Source organism: Megalopta genalis, chromosome 5, assembly GCF_051020955.1.
Source record: "Megalopta genalis isolate 19385.01 chromosome 5, iyMegGena1_principal, whole genome shotgun sequence".
Classification (NCBI taxonomy): domain Eukaryota; kingdom Metazoa; phylum Arthropoda; class Insecta; order Hymenoptera; family Halictidae; genus Megalopta; species Megalopta genalis.
Window position 1 is genome coordinate 10,145,101 of NC_135017.1, and position 19,282 is coordinate 10,164,382.

The 19,282-nt window shown below is 42.1% G+C and overlaps 1 protein-coding gene across 2 annotated transcripts in view; it reads right to left on the reverse strand.

Annotated features, from left to right (window-relative positions):
• The window catches only part of LOC117220915 (uncharacterized), a 29,976-nt gene that overhangs the window by 9,448 nt on the left and 1,246 nt on the right, over window positions 1-19,282 (reverse strand). The window contains exon 1 of one of the 2 annotated variants that reach the window (XM_033471370.2): window positions 109-657. The exons of the other annotated variant lie outside the window; for it this stretch is intronic. The gene's annotated coding sequence lies outside the window, so the exon portion shown is untranslated. Of the gene's footprint in view, window positions 1-108; window positions 658-19,282 lie in introns of those variants that run through there. 2 annotated transcript variants of the gene reach the window in all.

Below are 19,282 nucleotides of genomic sequence, written 5' to 3' on the forward strand. Positions count from 1 at the left end.
AATAATTTACTGTCTCTCGATATATTTCAAAAAATATTTTGCCGTTTTGACGATGTTTCAAATAATAGTTTGGAGAACAAAGCTGCCAGGATAAAATCGTTATAATACCTTGATTGTCTTCGCAGAGAGGTACTGACCAGCGGCTCCGAACAAAGTCCTTTCTAAAACAAAGCTTCCTGCAGCCGTCCTAATCGACCAGCGCTATACCAGCAACATTTTATCTATGGTCATTATCCTCCATCCTGGAGTTGTAGTCGGTGTACGAAAATTCAAGTAACAATTAATAAGATTGCCGAGATTGCAGATATAATCAAGCAATTAGCCTCAATTAAGCCACTGAAAGAGTCTTGTGTAATTTGTAATTGAGAGAGCCAGCCTGTAGATCCCGCTAGATATCCCGAGGGTCCGATGCTCCGGTCGATCGCGTCTCACAAACAGAAATTTTGCAACAAGAAAGTTTCGGATCACTGTTCTAGATCCTCTCGGGATACCCGGTCGCACGGTAGAGATCCATCGATCACAGTCGATCCTTAATCCGGCACGTGTGTTCACTGCACCAAAGTTTGTACATTTTCGCGCGGCTTCTGTCGTTTTCGAAACTGGACTTTATGGATCGAGGGATCATCAATGCCTGTGGATCGAAACCGCTCGAGACCGTGGTCGCGGCGCGACTAAACGCCGATTCAGGACTTTCACTTCGTGATACGCTGCCCTCCGTCCCTTCTCGATCAGATTATCCGCAGCACGCCCACGCTCTCCACTCTGAATCATGATCGAATTGTTCTTACGCGAATAATACCGTTCGCCGTGCCGGAGCGAGCTACGACCGTAGGAGAGGCTGGCTGTTCCTATTTCTCAAATGACAGACGCTGGGACTCCTCTAGAATCGCTTCTCGAGGCGCTGTTGCTGACCTAACGACGCCGAATGGCGTGCACCACAATTCCTCAACCGGTAGATCCTGGATCTCTCTGCAAACATTATCCCAGGGGCTGTTTAGATTTATTTATCATTTTCTCTACGTGCAAGGAGCCATCTAATTTGATCGCTGATCAGTCTCTGATCCTTTGGAACGAAGAAATGAAATGTTTAATCTTAAAATTAATACTAAACCATGGTACCATCTTTTTAGCGACAGCCTCTGTCACCTAAAATCGTATAAAATAATTTGTATGAGTGTCCGTATAATTTTTCCTCATGATTTTAATGACCACGCCTAGCTGTCTAGACTTTCGACAATTTCTTTCAATTTGTCTAAATATTAATTTATCGGTCTCTCTCACTCTCTACGAATCAAAATGTTTAATCAAATTAAATTAAATTAATTGTCCAAATCAAATTAATCAAAATTAATACTATCCCTTTGCACTAATTCTTAGGCGTCGATAGAAATTGTTAGATGATTTTTCAAAAGAATTCTTACATTTTTAATATAATAAATTGTTGAATTGTAAGTATTGTATGAACAAATAGTCTTAATATCTGAGTTAATATAAATATAATTACTAGATTGAAATGAATGTCTTGGTTTTCGAATTGAAGCGATGTTAAATCATGTTACTGTTTTCGTATGCTAATTCTCTGGAACCCGACGGTTTCGTGAGCTTCGTAAAAATGCCCGCAGGATTTTTCCCCTGTAATTTCGACGATCGCACTGTACGTGAATCGTTTCCATCAAAGATTCATTCTCGAAGGCAGAGCAGAGGCTCGATGGTGTAATCACCTTTGACGAGCAGAGCCGCGGATCCTCCTCTTCGGTCTATCGCGGGTGAAGGCGAGGGGTGGGGGATAGGTAGACGGGCTCACCTTTCACCCTGGAGTAACTGTACAACGAGGAAAGTCAGGGAATGGATTATAGCGACGGAGGTGAACAGCTGTGACTCGATATAACCTGCCTCGATTACGTTTCTGATGCCAACTCGCCTTCGAGTATTAATTTCCATTTGCCTGAGCGCCGTTTAGGCCTCGGACAGGCCTGACCTGCCGCCGTCACCATCGGAATCGTGCTAACATTTCGTTCTCGATGCTAGCTTACGCTGCTTCTAATGTTCGTCGATCGTTTTATGAAGATCTAGATGAGGAATGATTTTAATTCCAACGAGAATTACCTAGTTGAACATAAATCATTCGTAGAATCAGAAGAGGATCATTGTTAAGAATAAATTATTGAACTTGAGGTTGTAGCGATTGAGGCAGACAATTATTAATTTATTCCTGTTCATTGTAATTGAAGTAGACAATTTTTATTTTATTCCTGCTTATTGCAATCGACGGAGACTTTTTTTATTTTACTCCTGTTTATTGGGATTATTGCAGACAATTTTTATTCAACGCCTGTTTACATTGCATCTCAGGCAAACAATTTTTATTTAATTAAAAATGGCGAAAGAATTCTTCCGAGTGAATGGGACAATTCTGTGAGCGAGGGAATAATTGAGCAATGAAACAAAAGAGATAATAGGAGGATAATTTGAATGAATGGAGATGAATGGGTATAGAATATGGAGATGGTTGTATTGAATAATTTGTCGATCGAATTAGTATTTGGAACGAGTGTCGACGTCGGACAAGGATACCTTGACCGACGGGCATTCCAAAGTGAATGAACTCCGCGAGGTTGTTATCAAAGTTCGTCGAACGGTGAACGGCACCGGCGAACGAAAAGGAGTCGTCTTGCGTAATCGCTTTCGTTTGTTTTTCAAATATGCACGGTCCGGTCCCGATTCACCGCGGAAGAGCACCACAGGCTCGAATGCGATTCCCGTGGCTGATAATCGGCCTGTAGAAACCGCCACTCGTAGAAAGGAAAATGATTTGTTGAACCGTTTCCATGACTCCACAGTCTGAGCACACCTACTTGACTTTCACGGAACTCTCAGGGAAACGAAAACGAAACCAATTAAATTTTTACCTCGCGATTTGTAACTAAATATTTATCGCTGGTGCGATGTAGCTAAATTTTTTCCGTTTTTGTGTATTTATGGTAAAAATTAATAAGTTAAATATTATACTGTATGGTGATTAGAAGAATTTTCATGGATATTGGTACATTGTTCTCAATTTAGTACAGTTATTAAAACACGACTGACATTTTCAACTTACTTCTGAACTGTTACATTATTTTCAATGTGCTGTAATTATTTAATAAAGAACATCTTCATCTGGCTTCCAACTTGTTACGTTATTTTCAATTTAGTATAATTATTAAACGTGATGTTTTCATCTAATTTCTAAATTGTTGGATTATTTTCAATATGCTGGAATTATTGAAAGAAGATAGATATTTTTATCTGACTTTTAAATATAACTTATTTAGCTAAGAAATAAGTTAGTCCATTTTTATTGTGCATAAAGGTCCACAGTTTAGACAACACTTAACATTTCGCATTTTTATAAATAATTTGCTAATCTTTTAAATATAAATCTTTAAATTAATACACAAGAATGGAATCTTCAATAGGCGTCGGGAATCGACTTCTAAAAGTTCTCTGGATGCCCAAAAATGGTAAATGCTGCCTTTACACGAGTGCTTCATAGAAGACAAAGTAGTAATGGGACGTAAAGAGACTATGTCAGAACCTTGCAGTAGTCCTCATGTCCGTAAAAAGAACACGTTTCGTGATCGGCCAGGAATAAGGCCAAGGAAAATGCGAGTCTCTAAAGTGACACCTAGAGAATCTCGGGACGATACGGCGGAAGGAGGATCGTGCACTGGAATCGTATCTAATCCCCAATTATCATTCCCGGTGCGTATCCCTGTTTATTATTTTCTGATGCCCTCGAGACTCGAGCCTCGCGACGAAAGTGACATCATATTCTCTTCACGAACCAGTTCTCATTGACTTTAATACCGGTTCTCTTCGGCGAAGACTTCGCGATGGAGCTGGGTACCATTCGTCAGGTGAGGTCGTGACCTTACCGCGGGTTCAGAGACACGTGGCCAACCAGCCTAATTCGCCTGAACCTACCCAAGGATTATTCAAACGACATGAGTCACGTTGAAGTTACCATTCACTTCGCTTGGCTAGCAAAATATTTGCAAGAGAATTTTGCAGATGATTGTACTACGCTGTCATCATTTTTTATGGGGTCTAAATGACGCTGACTATGCACCAGAGCTGGGCAAAATTTCATTCGGATAACGGATCAGGCGAATATGATTTTATTCGAACAAGAATTATGTGAATAATTTATTCGATAACAAATTATTTGAATAAATAGATGGAATAATGAATTTTGCGAATAAATAGATATAAAATAAAGAATTATTCGAATAAAATGACAAGTCAAGAATAGAATATTCGACAAAAAATCAATTCAAATTAACATTGTACACATGATAGTCACGTATGAATTTTTAAATAAAAATACGAATGAATAACTTTTAAATAAAAATTAGAACTTTTTGGTCCACCCAGTATATCATCGGGGAGCGCAGGGGACAATTGACTACATTCGTATTCGGCGTTGACTGCACAGAGTTTATTGTATCTGATTATAATGTAATTACAGATACTACTATAATTCCGACGCGAACGATCGCCGTGAATCACGATCAGAGGATCTCCTAAACACACTGGCATTCGCAGCATTGTTCTCTCCTCAAATCGGGGACGCATTGAATCCTATGGCGTTAGAAAATAGCGTATATAAGTCTCGAGTTTCTCCTGGCGTCTTGTTCGCGGCTTTCGTGTCTCATAAATAATCTACTTTTACTGTAGCTGTAATTGTTATAGGTCTACTTCCAGCGGCCGGAGTTCACTGTTACCAATTATTCCCAGCGGGGGAATATTCATACGCGTCGAAATTTACACAATGAGCGCGAGAAAGTGGTGATGACAGTGGCTCGCGTGTTTCCTTGTAAAATCGAACGCGCCAAGGCTCGTCTGGTTTGGTTCCAGCCGCAAACTGCTTTCGATTTTGCAACACAAGTGTTTCACAAAGCTCGTTAATCCGAGTTTTCTGATATTCCATATAGATTAACGGTATATCTGTAGCGTGGAAAGTTCGAAAACAAGAAAAACAAAATGCTTCGCACCTTGCCGTGTACTCGTGATTCACGATTTATCTTCGTTGCGATCGTTTCGCGGTGCTGTTACGTCAAGGGGCAAATTTCATTGGCCGATGGAAGAGGCGCAATTTTTCAATCTTTTTTTTCCGACAATGCTTGGGCAAGATCGCGATCAGCAGGAAGTCGTCGCGAAATACGAAAGGAGGCGACACGGAGGCGCCTCTAGATACCATCTATCGCTTTTCGAGATTCCTAATTAATTCTGAATTGATTTTGCATATTACGGCTCCGTCGTGAACTCGAAACTGAATTGGAACGAACGAACGGAAAGCTCCGATTGGGTCCAACTTCGGGTACACCGTGAATATTGCATAATATACTCAACGAAATGTTTTTGCGTGATCTCTGCACTAACAAGAAGCAAAGTCCCAGTTTACGACCCGGGCAATCTGAATAATCAATTTCCCCGGTGTTGCAAAATATGCACAACTTGTCCGCTGCATTGTGGTGCTAATTATTTCGCAACAGGCCTATCAAACACACAAACCCCGGAAGTCGAACGAAACCAGTCGGTCACGGTGTTTATCGATTACGTTTTTCTATGCGGCCGTGTCAAGAGACGGCTCTCTGTCGGCTCTAATTGCGATCGATGGATTATTTTTGGTGTTCCTTGTCCGCACTTTTCTTTCGGTCGTTAGATAACCAAGACTGATGTGCAACGGGTGTTACAGTGTTTCGAGAAAGCTGCCACCCACGACTGCGAACCTGGCGAGCATATAGTATAAAGGCTAAAGGGTCCTCCGTGGTTTGCTCGTGGTGTCTGAAGTCTATAATTTAATGTGCTATCGCCTCGGAGACTCTTCCCGATGGCCCGGTCACTGGTCTGCGCTAGGCGAGGAGCCATCTTGTCCCTTGGGAGCTCCTCGCTTCCTTTTACTGACCGGTGCTATTATTTCTAGGTTGTTGGAGGACCGCACGTTTTCTGGTGCGAAGTTTTCTGACGTTATTCCAGTGGACGGAGAATGTATAGGAGAGAATTGGAAAAGCCTGTTGCAAGAACATCGTGAACTGAAAGATATTAAAGGATTGGATGATTGCAACGAATTCTTGGATATCCTTCGGAACTTTTAGAGACTCTTAGGAATTTTCGGATATCTTTACGATTATTTTGAAAATCCTCCGGTAGTTTTGAAGGTCTTCTGGACTTTTTTAGTAATTCTCAATGGTTTTGGAAATCTTCAGGAACTTTTTGAAATCGTCACGATTTTTAAAAGACTATCCGAAATTTTTGACGATCCTCCAGGATTTTTGGGAGCCTCAGGAATTTTTGTGGAAAGCCTTGGAATATTTTTGGTTATTCTCCATTATTTTTGGGACCTTTCGGAATTTATTGGAGATCGATGAGAATTTTTTAGATCCTCAGAATTCTTTTGGAAACCCTAAGAAATTTTTGAAGATGTTTTGATATTTTTGGAGATCCTTAGAAATTTGTAGAAATCCTCAAGATTTATTGTAAACGATCTGGGGCTTTGGAGAGCCTCGAGATCCAGGCGAACCTCGACAAATAAATTAGCCTAATGTATCATTCTCCTATAAAACCATGAAAATGATTGTTTCGGCATCCCCTTGGAAACGCAGCGTGTTTCAAGCAGCCAGCAGACCCTTTTTGCTCGCGGATATCGATAAGAAATGATGTGGCAGACGGTGAAAAACGGCTGGCTTAATCGAATACGTCTAGACGCGTATAAGGTGATTCAACTTTGACGGACAGAAGAAGCAAAGCGGAGGCGACGGGTGGCTTTTCTCTTATGTAACGTGGACTGAAGTTTCTGCTCGGTGTAGCGTGTACATAAGCCACCTCGCAACATGCAGCCAAGGCGGAGGAGGCATTGTCTCACGTGCCCGGCCGAGTTATTCTCTTTGTGACCCCGGAGGCGGGCGAAGTTTTCAGACTGGAGCCTCCATTGAGTCCAAACTTTACGCCGCGATGTGTCTCGCTTGGATGCTGGGGGCTGACAATGGGGGATCGGTCTTCAATTGTCGCTCTCCGGGGACCGATTTCGCTTTGTCTCGCTATTCATCTCCGTTCTGATACATTGCCAGGGTTTTCGTGCACAGTTTTAAGAAGCAAACTGCACGAGACGTGGGAGACCGTTTAGAGGAAGATGCCTGGGGATTTTTACCGTAGGCTGCCAGGTAGCAGCCAATTAATTTTGATGATTATTGGAACTGGTGGAGGATGTTCAATAGCATGGGATTTTTTGAAGACGCTCGAAAATCATGGATCGTTAACTCGGCTCAAGGAAAGACGAGGAGGATCATCGGAATTGCGAGTCATTCTGTTCTTTATGCTTATTTTGCCTCGTCCATTCCGTGCCGACGTTTGGAACCCGTTTTTTGAATCATGTTGCCGCTCGGCGAGCCTCGTTTGACCTCCACTGGCAAATTGTCGTTCAAAACGTGGAATATTATCATCGAACAATTTCTGAAGATGTTGCTGAACAATTTATTCCATTGCATAGATCTTCAGACGATGCTAAAGCTTTACTAAAAATAATAAACCCCAACGATATTTCTCAGCACCTGTCAACTATTTCGCTTATCTTCTCGGAACTAGTTATAAGCTCCAAATGTAAATTGCATCGTGAACCTCGGTGTTGAAACGATAGACAGCCCCACGGAAGTAATGATAAACTCGCGGGACACCTAGTTTGCTTAAAGGAAGCGTGTCCGAAGGTGCTGTTAGCGGTAGAAACGACTAGTTCCCGTGGAAAGTGAACGGATCTTCTTGGTCGTCGATCCGAGTCCTACGGAGAAGGAGGAAGAAGCCGCGAGCTGCTGAAGGAAGTCGTTTGCGGTCGACTGAATCGGACCTTGGACAGAGAGACCGCCTCTCAGGCCAGACTGACAACAGTCTGCCACGAAACAACTCGGCAGAGGCTGCAAGAGTCTCCTTTATGGGACAGTGTCCGACCACCGACCGGTCGACGAGATCTCGCTTCTTGGAATCGGCGCTGGCTGCCATTCTGTATCAAGATCCATTCAGTGCACTCCAACTTTCAGAATCCCTCGCTGGATCTTTATAAAATCCCAAAATATTGAAGATCAATTTATGACGATAATAACTAAAAATTACTTTGACCAATTCAATACATTGATCAATTCTCCAAGAATAATGGAACCGACAATTGCTGTCTGGGCCAAACTAGCCTAATTTAATATAACAAACTGGATTTCCAAAAATCCCTAAAATATTGAAGATCAATTTATGGCAATAATTGGAATACCAGAGAGAACTTACTTTCTCTCGTTAACCCTCATCAGTTTCCTAAAAATAAAAGAAGTAACAATTGCTGCCTGGATCATGATAGCCTAATGTAATATCCAGGTAGTAGACTTTTAAAAATCCCGTAACAATGAAGACCAACGTATGACAAAAACTGCAATACCAAAAATTACTCCGTCTTTTTAATCCTCATCAGTTCTCCAAGGATAATAAAAGTAACGGTTCCTTAGTGGATCTAGACAGTTTACTTTAATACTCCTCTGGACTTCTAGGAATTTCAAAATATTAAAGACCAATTTCTGGCAAAAGTAGGAATCCTAAAAAATACCCTATGCTCTGCCTACGATATTCCTAAAACAAACGAAGGTAAATATTGTCGAGTGGATGACAGTACCGTATCGTCGCCCGCAACTTAGGTGGCAAAAACAAATGATCAGAACGAATTGCTCTGTTATGTAAATCTCAGGAAACGCGAGGATCCGCGAACCAGAAGAAGAAACGACACAATCGCGGAATTCCAGGCAGCGTTTCTCCCTCGTTTCTCACGTTAACGAACTGTCAGGACGTTCCACGTGGTCGGATCCTGGATCCGTGATGAATTGATCGGGTCCGTGCTGCACTCGCGCCTAAGTTATACGCGCCGGTAATAACCGGCGAGATGCATCGGTTGTGCAACTCGAAAACAGGTTGAATCACCGGTGGATTTCGCAATGATCATTTGCATCCTCCGCCAACGGAATCGTCAACTCTTTAAACCGACCGACCGGAGCATAATTCCATTTAATGATCCATTCTTCATGGATCTTCGAATCCCCCAAGTTCATTGACCAGCCGCCCGAGGGAACCTTGAACAACAGATGGTGTTCAACAAATTATCCGGGGTTCCAGCTGGCACTGAATAATTTCTGGACAATCTCCAGTTCCCGAGAAGTCGACGGACATAATTCAATTTAGGATCGCTTATTGCGAACCGATCGAGACTAGCCCCGATATTTCTATGGATCTTGGACAGCCACCGGCAGCCAAAAAAATTAAAGGCTCGTTCGTTCGTTGGTAGTATAGTTTCCTAATGGCATAAACCTCCGAGCAATAACCGGCGTGGCAACATTTCAGCCGCAAAGTGAATGTGCCCTAGCCACGGTTGTCAAATGATTGCTGCCGCCGCGGTCGCCCAGCGACCGGACATCACCGGCAAGAATCACTGTAACAGCCAGGTCGAATTCGTGAGATCAAGTGCCTTTCTTCCAGACCCGGTTACAGCATCGAATTCAGAAAGCGAGCCAGCCCGACAGCGTATCGGCTCACGGGCGGTTTTTGCGACTGCAGAACCGGAAGCACCGGATTGCTGGATGGAAAAATGAGCATCGGTCCAGGCTGGTTCCACATGGTCCGGCGCTGGTCTGTCCATAGGGAATGTTTTGCTACGTATTAGTCACGGCACGGGACGTTGGAGTACGTCCGAACATGTGGCAGAAGCTAATCCGAAACAAAGTTGACGACGATCATTGAATATTTTCCGAGCGCACGATGACTTCGATCTATCATTCAGATGACGACGAATTCGCGAGTTTTTCTGATCGGACACTGGACACTGAACGGTGGATGCTGCGCGAAACCGTTATGCAACCTGCAGCTTGTAAGCGGTCTTTGCTCACCTGGATTCCCGTTGCCCTGTCCTCGCGTCGCTCCTGCCGGCCAGGAACCACCATAGAAAATAACGAGCCTAACTGATCGCGTTATAGATCTGCCTCGGTGTGGAAAAAATTTAATTGAAAGATTGCCAACGATGAAATAAAAACCGTGGCAACCTATAATTGTCGCTTTGACGAGGGAACACCGTCTAACACGCGCAACGAACTACATAGATACTTCCTCGGACAGTTATATTCTGCTTCCTTTTGATCTTGTGGAAGTCGTTTAGAGGAAGATGGTTCTCCGGGAGAACCACTGTCGGATTCAAACGGTTGCGCAAGTGCCTCGATCGACAACCGAAGAACTACTTTTCACCATCGAGCTTAGCCTTCACTTTTTTTCCGTACCTGTTCCCGACGCCCACGCGATCCAAACGACCGTGTTTTGTGTCCGAAAACCGCGCGTCGAACCTTGCCGGCCAGCGCGTGCAAGGCTTTTTGTGATTCATGGCCCCTTAGGGATCAATCTTTTTTTCGACGATTCGACCTCCGTTTGGACAACGGGTCGCTTTTGCTCGAAACTTTTATCGATCGACGACTTTTCAGTCTGGCCTTTTGTGCTCGGAGGTGGGCTGCCTCTCATGGGCCACTGCCAGGCGTCAGCGACCACCATGGTGGTCCTCCGCGTACAGTCCATCTTGCTCGATGTCTTCCTCTTGCCGTAACTCCTCGTCGCAAATTTTTATTCTTAAAAATTCGATTTATTACCTGCGATGTACGAAACAATTCTAGTATTTATTTTCTTCTTTATTTGTCAACATTGTAGATTGTGTTCTAAATGCTCCAGATAATTTTATCAGTTTAGCAGTTAGTCAATTTTGTCATTGATAACACAAGAAAAGTTTTAAAATACTATTGCATTATTTTCCTATATTAAAATAATTGAAAGATGAAATACTTTTTCATCCATCTTTTATATAATGTAGAACAATTTTCATTTCGCATAAAGATCCGTATAACAATAGTTGTGCTTCTAACAGTTCTTAAAATATATATAAAAATTTAATAATATAAGAATTATTGTTGAACTTGAATCGTATAAAAACTTCAGAGAGAAACATTTTTATAGCATCTGGAATTCTGAAAGGGAAAATTGGAAACCAGTCATTTTGACTTAAAATTCCACTTTTAAATAAATACAGATTTAGGAATGCAACAGTGCATCGTTGCGAATTATGGTATGGCAATTTTCAGGGTAGCCGCAAGAGTGCAAGGGGTTAATAGACAGTGTCTTCCTCCATACAGATTGATCCCTTGTCTCTGATGTATTTACGGTTCCATTTCCTTTTCCCCACCAACGTTCTTTATTCTCTACGTTCTTTCTCCCCTGATCTATTTATACCTCCCTGTCCTCGTTGCTTCAGTATATCCCTTTCGTCTCGCCAACCTTTTTCCCCATGCTCGACAGACTGAGAACGTCGGGAAAGCTGCGGCCGATTTATGATTGGATTTAAAGCTCGCGGGTGTGAAACCTTTCTTCGCACTTTGGCGAGGAAGCTGCTATTATTGGGAACCCAGGAGCTTGGAGAAAACTTCCCTTCCCGCGGGCTTTTCAGTCCACGCAGAGTGCCAGAACTTTCTTCAGGAATAATTCTCTCTCCCGTTGTCGCGTGTCATCTATCATCTCCGAGACGAAGCAGAAATTTTGTCGGAATTCTATAAATTGCAGAATATTGCCGCGAGTCCAGATGCAACCAGGATGCATCTCGGGGCCAGCTGCAGCTCCTGGGGGCACATTCGACGGCGACCTCTGACTCACGATCAATGAGGAAGGCGAGAACTGTCAGAAAGTCATTGGTGATGAGTCAGCCTGTTTTCGAGGGGTTAGGAGGGTGCGCGTAATGTCATCACCCGGAATTAATGCGCGAGGGTGAACGGCCTAGCACGAAGCATAAAAAAAACTGCTCGCCAAAACATCTGGAGACTATGATCCGGAGCGTAAAAATTGTTGTGGCTATTTTCTGAAATTTAGGGTAGGGGAACTAATTAGAGACTTCGGGAATTTTCGCTTTTGAAAGAAACTTTGGCGATTTAATTGATTTTTCTTAAGGTTCCAATGATCAAACTTTCTTTTATCTGTATAAAATTTTCCAAGACACCACTATTAAATCTTTTTCGTATTTTAAGAGATTAAAAATGTTTTGAAGCCAGTTATTGTGTACTTATGATCTACAAAGATCGGTTACTGCGCTTCCTTCCTGAATGCTGAGCCTCAATTACTGTGCACAATAAAAATTAAATATTATATATACTTACACAAATCCTATTTTCTATGAATAATGTTCTATGAAGATAGTAGAGACGCGACTCTGCTTTAATTAAATTAATTAAATTAATAAAATTTAATATTTACATTTCTTCTCTTTGAAAATTATGGCATAAATAATTTGAGATTTGTGTGATTTCTTATATATTTATCTTCATTCGATTAGTATTTTCATAAGCTTTACAAGAAATTCCGCTAATTCACTATCGGAAAAGTGAAGTAATTTCTGCGGTATTTTAAGGACCTCCGTCTTTTGCGTGATTAATTTTAAAAACTAAATAATTAATTGAATGTAAATGTAAAAGTTAATTATGCTCGAAAATAAACTAGAGGCTTAGTAATTGGCAGTATGTAATTGGTTCCCCTATTTTCTAAAAAGTGTGCCTCTTTTGGTTGGTAAACAGTGTCATCCTCCTGGCTCGATGGTTCGCACTGGATCACCTTGCTTCATGGAACCTCGGCGTGCGACTTCACCTTAACTGCTGCCCACATCATGCTCCCACAAAGGATAATAAGCACAGCTTCGTGCGTGCGCTATCTCGTGACCCCAATTTTTCGCTGATCCTTTCCACTTCTACAGAACTTTTGCCTAACGAATCTGCTGGCTCACGAGGTCCCTGTTTCGTCTCGGGAGTCTCAAGGCTACAATTTCCCCCAGACGAATTATTTTTAGAAGCCCAAAGTGCAAAAGAGGGAACGGTCGAGGGGCGGTCGCCGTACAAAACCATTCGATTTTCTGCTTGTTTTATCCGTCTTGGTTTCACGCTCCTCTTTCTTCCGTCCAAAGCTTCCTTTATGTTTCCTCCAGCCGCCGAACTATTTTCGTGGCGTCTCGACGGCTTGCTGCTCTTCCACGAGCCACAAGGAAATCGCCTAATCTGTGTCCGAGCTTCCTTTGCGTTCCCCATTCTTTGGGCAAAGGTATCTACATCTTCCTTACCCGAAAATCCGTGTAGAAAATTTTAAGTGTACAATGTTGTGCTGTTGAATTTACATGAAATGGTTATCCAACAATGGATAATTGAGATTCTTCTGAATAAAACGAGTCCAAACACGACGTTGATCGGATCAAGTTTATCGAAGCATTGTATACTAGGTGACCAAAATAACTTTGATCTATTTAACTATTTGTCTCGTTTCTGATACTACGCACAAATATCAAAGAGAGACACTGTTTGGTTCGAATGGACGAATATTATTATAAATATACATTTTTTCTAAACGTTATGCTTTTCACAATTTTTAATTCATCGATGCTTTTTTTTAATGGGAATACATATTTTAATTAGTTGAGATCAATACCTATCCACTAACATACAATTGGTGACCAAAAGATATTTTTACTTCAGGTTTTTTTCAGAACATGAGTAACAAGGAAAATACTCAAAGCGATAAAGTTATTTTGTTCACCCTGTGTATATTGCTAGTTAATTGATCCTAGAATGGCTGAAACTCAACCGACGCGCACCGTGTTTGAACTCGTTTTAATCGTAAAAATCTCAGCTTTCTATCGAAGCTGCAATTATAAAGGTACGTTGAAGTTGTGATTAATAAATTTTAATAGTAAATCATATTACTTTAGTAGGAACGAACGAAGCGCGTTCACAGAGATCGAGCGTGACCTTTTCGCCTACCATGGCTTTGGAAAGTCCATTCGACTGGAATCGAAAACACAGCTTTGGCCAGGGAGGCACGATGGTCTTAGCAGGCCCTAGACACGAGCCTAACGCGATCATTGCATAAGGCGGCCCTGATCAAACCTCCTCTCACGTGATACAGTTTGCAGCGCGGCGGTGTATTACGAAATCCCTCTGTTGCCCAAGATATCCTATGTGTCCGGTAGTTTCTCTTTGTTCCACTGGCTGCCTCCTGGATAGCCGGCTATCTCCGGCTGTGTACATACATTCTCACTTCGCGCCGTAATTGCACGCTTCTCGCCGTTGTTCCCGACTCGCTGATCCATTTATAGCCCCGTTAGGGGGTCCGAATTACTTTTTCCATTATTAATTTTATGTAATCACCGTGTAACTTTTAATTGCTCTCAGTGGAGCACCGGGCCAATAAACTCCTGCGGACGGTGCACTCGGCGAATCGCGGCAGATACGCATGCATTCTTTATTTGTACACGCTATCGTTTATAAATTGTATATCTGGATATATTTTTAAAATGAATACCTTTTTTGATATTGGAACAAATGAGTTGAATGGTTTCTTAAGATGTTAAAAGGACGAATTTACTAAACAATGCGTAAACAATTTTTTGCAAATATTGTTATTCGATGGAGTGATAAAAAGGATTAAACAAAATCACGTTTTTCAACTGTTCCATCTGAGTAATTATTTTCTATCTGATAATTTTACCTGACTAACATCTCAAAATAATTCAACCGATTTCGTTTGATTTAAAAAAAAGTTACTCCGTTTTAATACATGTTTTAAAACATTAATTACCATTCTTCAAAAACTCCGTAAAAATTTTATATACGCCTAAATATCAATTTTCTTTCTTTGTTTAAACTCATTCGATTATTTGTTAACACTGAGGATCTTAGCAAAAGATACTCCGCAGACTGGAAGTATTAAAGATTCTGCACACACACACAGGAAAGTATGGAGTCCTTTGTGCAGTTTTATGACAGGAACTCCAGAGCCATCGAAAGTACCATTTCATTGACCACACATTACCATTGAATTCGAAACGTTTAAGACTGCTTGAACACCTTAAGATCTCCATAAGCGTTCATTGTGTATTTTTTGTATTTACCGAAAGTTTTATGCTGTTTTCAGGCGTGTACAATGAGACGGCGAGGCGACGACATTAATTAGTCGAAGACATCCACAAGAGAAATCGTCGGGAGTACCGTGCAACGGAGTCATTGCAGCAACGTGGAATCAATTCCTCGCTCGTTGAGCAATCGATGATTTACAACGTGGAAGAACAATCGCTTGATCAATTGTAGGAAATAAGAGGAAAAGAAACTGCAGTCTCCTTTTTATGAAGACTGCTCAAGGAGGCATCCTTCGGAGTGATGCCTTCACTTTTGCTTCCGCAAAGCGCACTCAAATTCTCGACATACAGCAGAACCTCTGCTAACCGAACGGATCAGAGGAAAACTGAGGATCTTACTGTACCGTGTCACCGTAATACTTGATATAATTAATAGACTTTGGATATCATGCATTTATGACAAAAATGAGTATTTACATAATAATAATAAAAATAATAATAATAGTAATGATAATTTAGTAATAAAGTAGTAATAATGATGTTAAAATACACTGTTCAACAAAATTACAGCATAGACAAATTTTAGGTAAAAATTCACCAACTTTGACTCAAGATACGTCGGCGAAAAATCGTCGTAGGGTAATGAATTTTCTTTTAAATTAAAGCTTGAAACCTCCACTTTAAGATAGTATATCTGGATTTTTTATGTATGATATACCCTCACCACTCTAACCGTTTAAATGTGAGGCCACATTTATCATATTGAAAATTGCCAAGTTTGACGAAATACACAGACTTGGTAACATTTATTCTGGTGATGTTGTTTGCTGTGGAATGAAATATGATTCTTCCTCTTTAATTTAAAAGAAAAGGAACTTTGCTACGATTTTTTTTCACGAAGTTACAGCACTTTAAAGTAACCCTTGCACTTTTAGCATGAAACTTGGCACTTTTCAATATCACAAACGTAGCCTCATATTTAAAGAGGTACAGTAGTGAGGGTCCGTCAAACTTAAAATCAAAAGACAGTATCTTAAAGTAAAGCTTCCACGCTGTAATCTTTTTTTAAATTCATCACTCTGCCATGATTCTTCTCGGAGTTCTCATCGGTCAAAGTTGTTCAATTTTTCTATTTTTCTATTTTATTTTTTGCAACAGATGCAGACAACTTGTGTTTTGCGTAAAGATACGCGGTCCAATAATTAACTCGACGCTACAAGTTTGCATAACTTGGTACTGAGTTTGCCATTCCACTATTGCCACCTAAAACTTCGCAGCTGACATTGGAACGAACTCCGAAGTGTCATAGTGACGTGAATAAAATTAGAGCCGTGCGTACGGGAGAAGTATGAATGCGCCCACGCTCATTCACAGTTCCCGATGATCCAGAACGCGGATCCAGCGGCGGATAGTAATCGAGCAGGGTAAATATAGCCGTCGGGGGGTCGTGGACTGAAGTTCACAGGCGATCGATCGGAAGTTCTTAATGGCAAGTGGACGCCGGCCGGTCAGTAAACAGTCGGATACGCTTAATGTCACCGGGGCCATGATAACGGCACATCGATCGTAGCCGGCTAAAGTTGGCGCGCAATAATCGAGCTGGACATCAATCTGATCCTTGAATTAGCCATGACCTTCAGCGGAAAGGTCTGTCCGGTGACATTACTTAAGGGTCATCGAGTAATGAAGCGTTCAAGCGATCAGGTATACGTCCGGGGATTAAAGGATGCTGAAGAGGATGTACACGCGTGGATCTCCTATATTTGTCAGTTGATAAGCTGTAAAATGTCAGCGATTGGGTCACGCCTGTGTCACAGAATTTTTCCATCAAGGATCTCGTATTTCATCTATCTTGGGCTGGAAACTGGACTTGCGTCGTGGCTCTAGGCGCTTTGGGAGAAGTTGACAGTGTGAGAAAATTTATTAGACCGAACAAGTTGAAGATTAACGAGCACGGAGATGGTTCAAGTAACCGGTCCTTCGATTTTATGGTACCCGGAGGAAAATTAGCCCGGAACAATAGCTCGGCTTGGAAACCGGCTAAGTGTGGGTGCTCTTCCAGGTCAGAGTTTACGCTCGGTTGATCCCCGCGCCGGAGAACAGGGTGCCGTCTGTGTATCCGACAGTTCACACGTGGCACCATCACGAATGTGTGTCAATCCCACAAAAAAAGAAAATAATTCAACTTCCCTCCGAACTCGTACCATCGAGTAAAGAAGTCGAACTCTCAAGAAATCGAAGAAAATGATCTTCGCGGCTACGTGTACGAAGACTTGAATGAAACTGTAAACGAAGTTCGACTTCACTTCGCATCTTCCTTCGAACACTTTCAGGTTCAACGTACCGCAAGCCGAGCAGAACCACGGCTGGCATCCTCCGAGCGAAACAAAGACCCGTAGACCAAGTCTCATTAATCTGAAAACCGCGGGGATTAGCGGCTCGGGCATCCCACAATCTCTCATTCCCTTTATTAATTACCGTCGCGGCGGATTCCTCGATGAACGAGGAAGTTTCTCGCTTTGTCTGGCCACCGCCGGCCGCGCCGCCCCCGCATGTGGGCCCTGGGACTCCTGTGCCGTTTCACACGGCGACGTCATCGGGGCTGTCGCGATTAGGGTCGCCGGAGACACATTGGAACGGCTGTGTCTCGTACGATAATAACCCGAGCCGCGATGTCTCGTGGTCGCTAGACAAATCGAACGTGGAGGGAGACCCTCCAAAAAAATTGTAGGGCCTTGAGAGACATCTTGGGACCAATGGAAAAAATGGTGCGGGTCTTTGAGTGATTGTGAGACAATACGCGTTGTCAAGTGACAACAAGCGACCTCTAGGGTTCGTCAAAAAAGATTCCGCAGCTCGCAAAAGATCACGCCAGATCTTCCAAAAATATTTGAGAGATTGCTGAAGGCCATTAGTTATTTTGGGACAAGTGGAAAAATTGTTTAATTGTCGAATATTGGTTTAGTGATCAGTCATAGCGGTATGGCGGTTTGCGAACATTAGGATGTTCTGATTTTAGCGAACTTCGCGGTGGAAGTTGTTTTCTTGCGCCGACCTCGGTCTGACGGATCGACGTCGACGTCATAGACATAGTCGTCTCAACCTCGATCCCCACTTCCCCCCAAGGATAAGGTCTCTCCCGCGACTGGTCTCGATTACTTTCGCCGTTCGAATTTCTAAGGAGACCGACACTCTCGCGCTATTTTTTCCTGCGTTCGAATAGAAGCGATCGACGAGAGAAATTCGTGAGAATCTTTCCGGAGTTTAGACACTGTTTTGTTGATTTAAGGTTATCCGAGGATCTCTAGTTACTCGTAGATCACTTTAGGACTGATTAATCGAAGCTTGAAACCTGACTAGTTAAAATATTAGAGATTCATTCTATGGACGCGTAACGGTGCTTCATCCGATGCTGGATCGCTTCGGATTCACCCTGCCACTTTATTCACACTTTATAATTTATCTTCACATAGTATGTTCTTTGTGAAAGAATGCGCCGAGGCTTAATACCTCATCCTATTATTATCTTCGTAGTTACAATAATCATCATTTTCTCGATTGTAATAGTTTCTTAAAAGAAAAAGAAAAATATTTCTTGCATGCATTTTATGCATACTTGATTGCTTAGTCTGTTAGCTGTTGCAATCACTTTGAAAAGTGTGTAAATTACAGGAATTATGTTGTATAAGTTCGATTTCCTTCATGTTTTGTTCAAATACAACACTTGTCAGAAATACATAATTTAATCAAGAATAACCAGAGTTAACCAGCTTAACCAGTTAGCTGTTTTTGACGAGTATACTCGTTATAAAAAAATGGCAACGCGTTGTGTTATAATGAGTACAGTGCGAATGAAAGGACAGCAGAGTCGAAAGTCTTGTTTAGTGGCCCTCGGTTCCCAGATTGATATTTGTTTGGAGGAGATTGTTGAGCATTTAGTATCGGATTACACGCTCACATTTTCACGACAGGCGTCGTGACACTGGATCTTCTAATTAGCCCGTTCAGTACGCTTTAAGCCGCGGTGTTGAATTGCATTCTTATCTGAAAAATACCGGGTCCCACACTAACAGAGAACGACCGCCCGGCTCTTGAACCCTTAATTTTAACACCGTCGGATAATTAATTGACCAGCCGGCGACACGACGGATCTAAGGTTGCACAATTTTAATTGATCCGATGAACCTTGACACAGTATATGCGGCTGTGCGTTCCAGGTGCGACAAGGTGCATGTATATACGTTTAATCGGAGAGGTATCGTAAACCGGCTGCCCCGGCTTACTGATGTCATCTATTCGAAT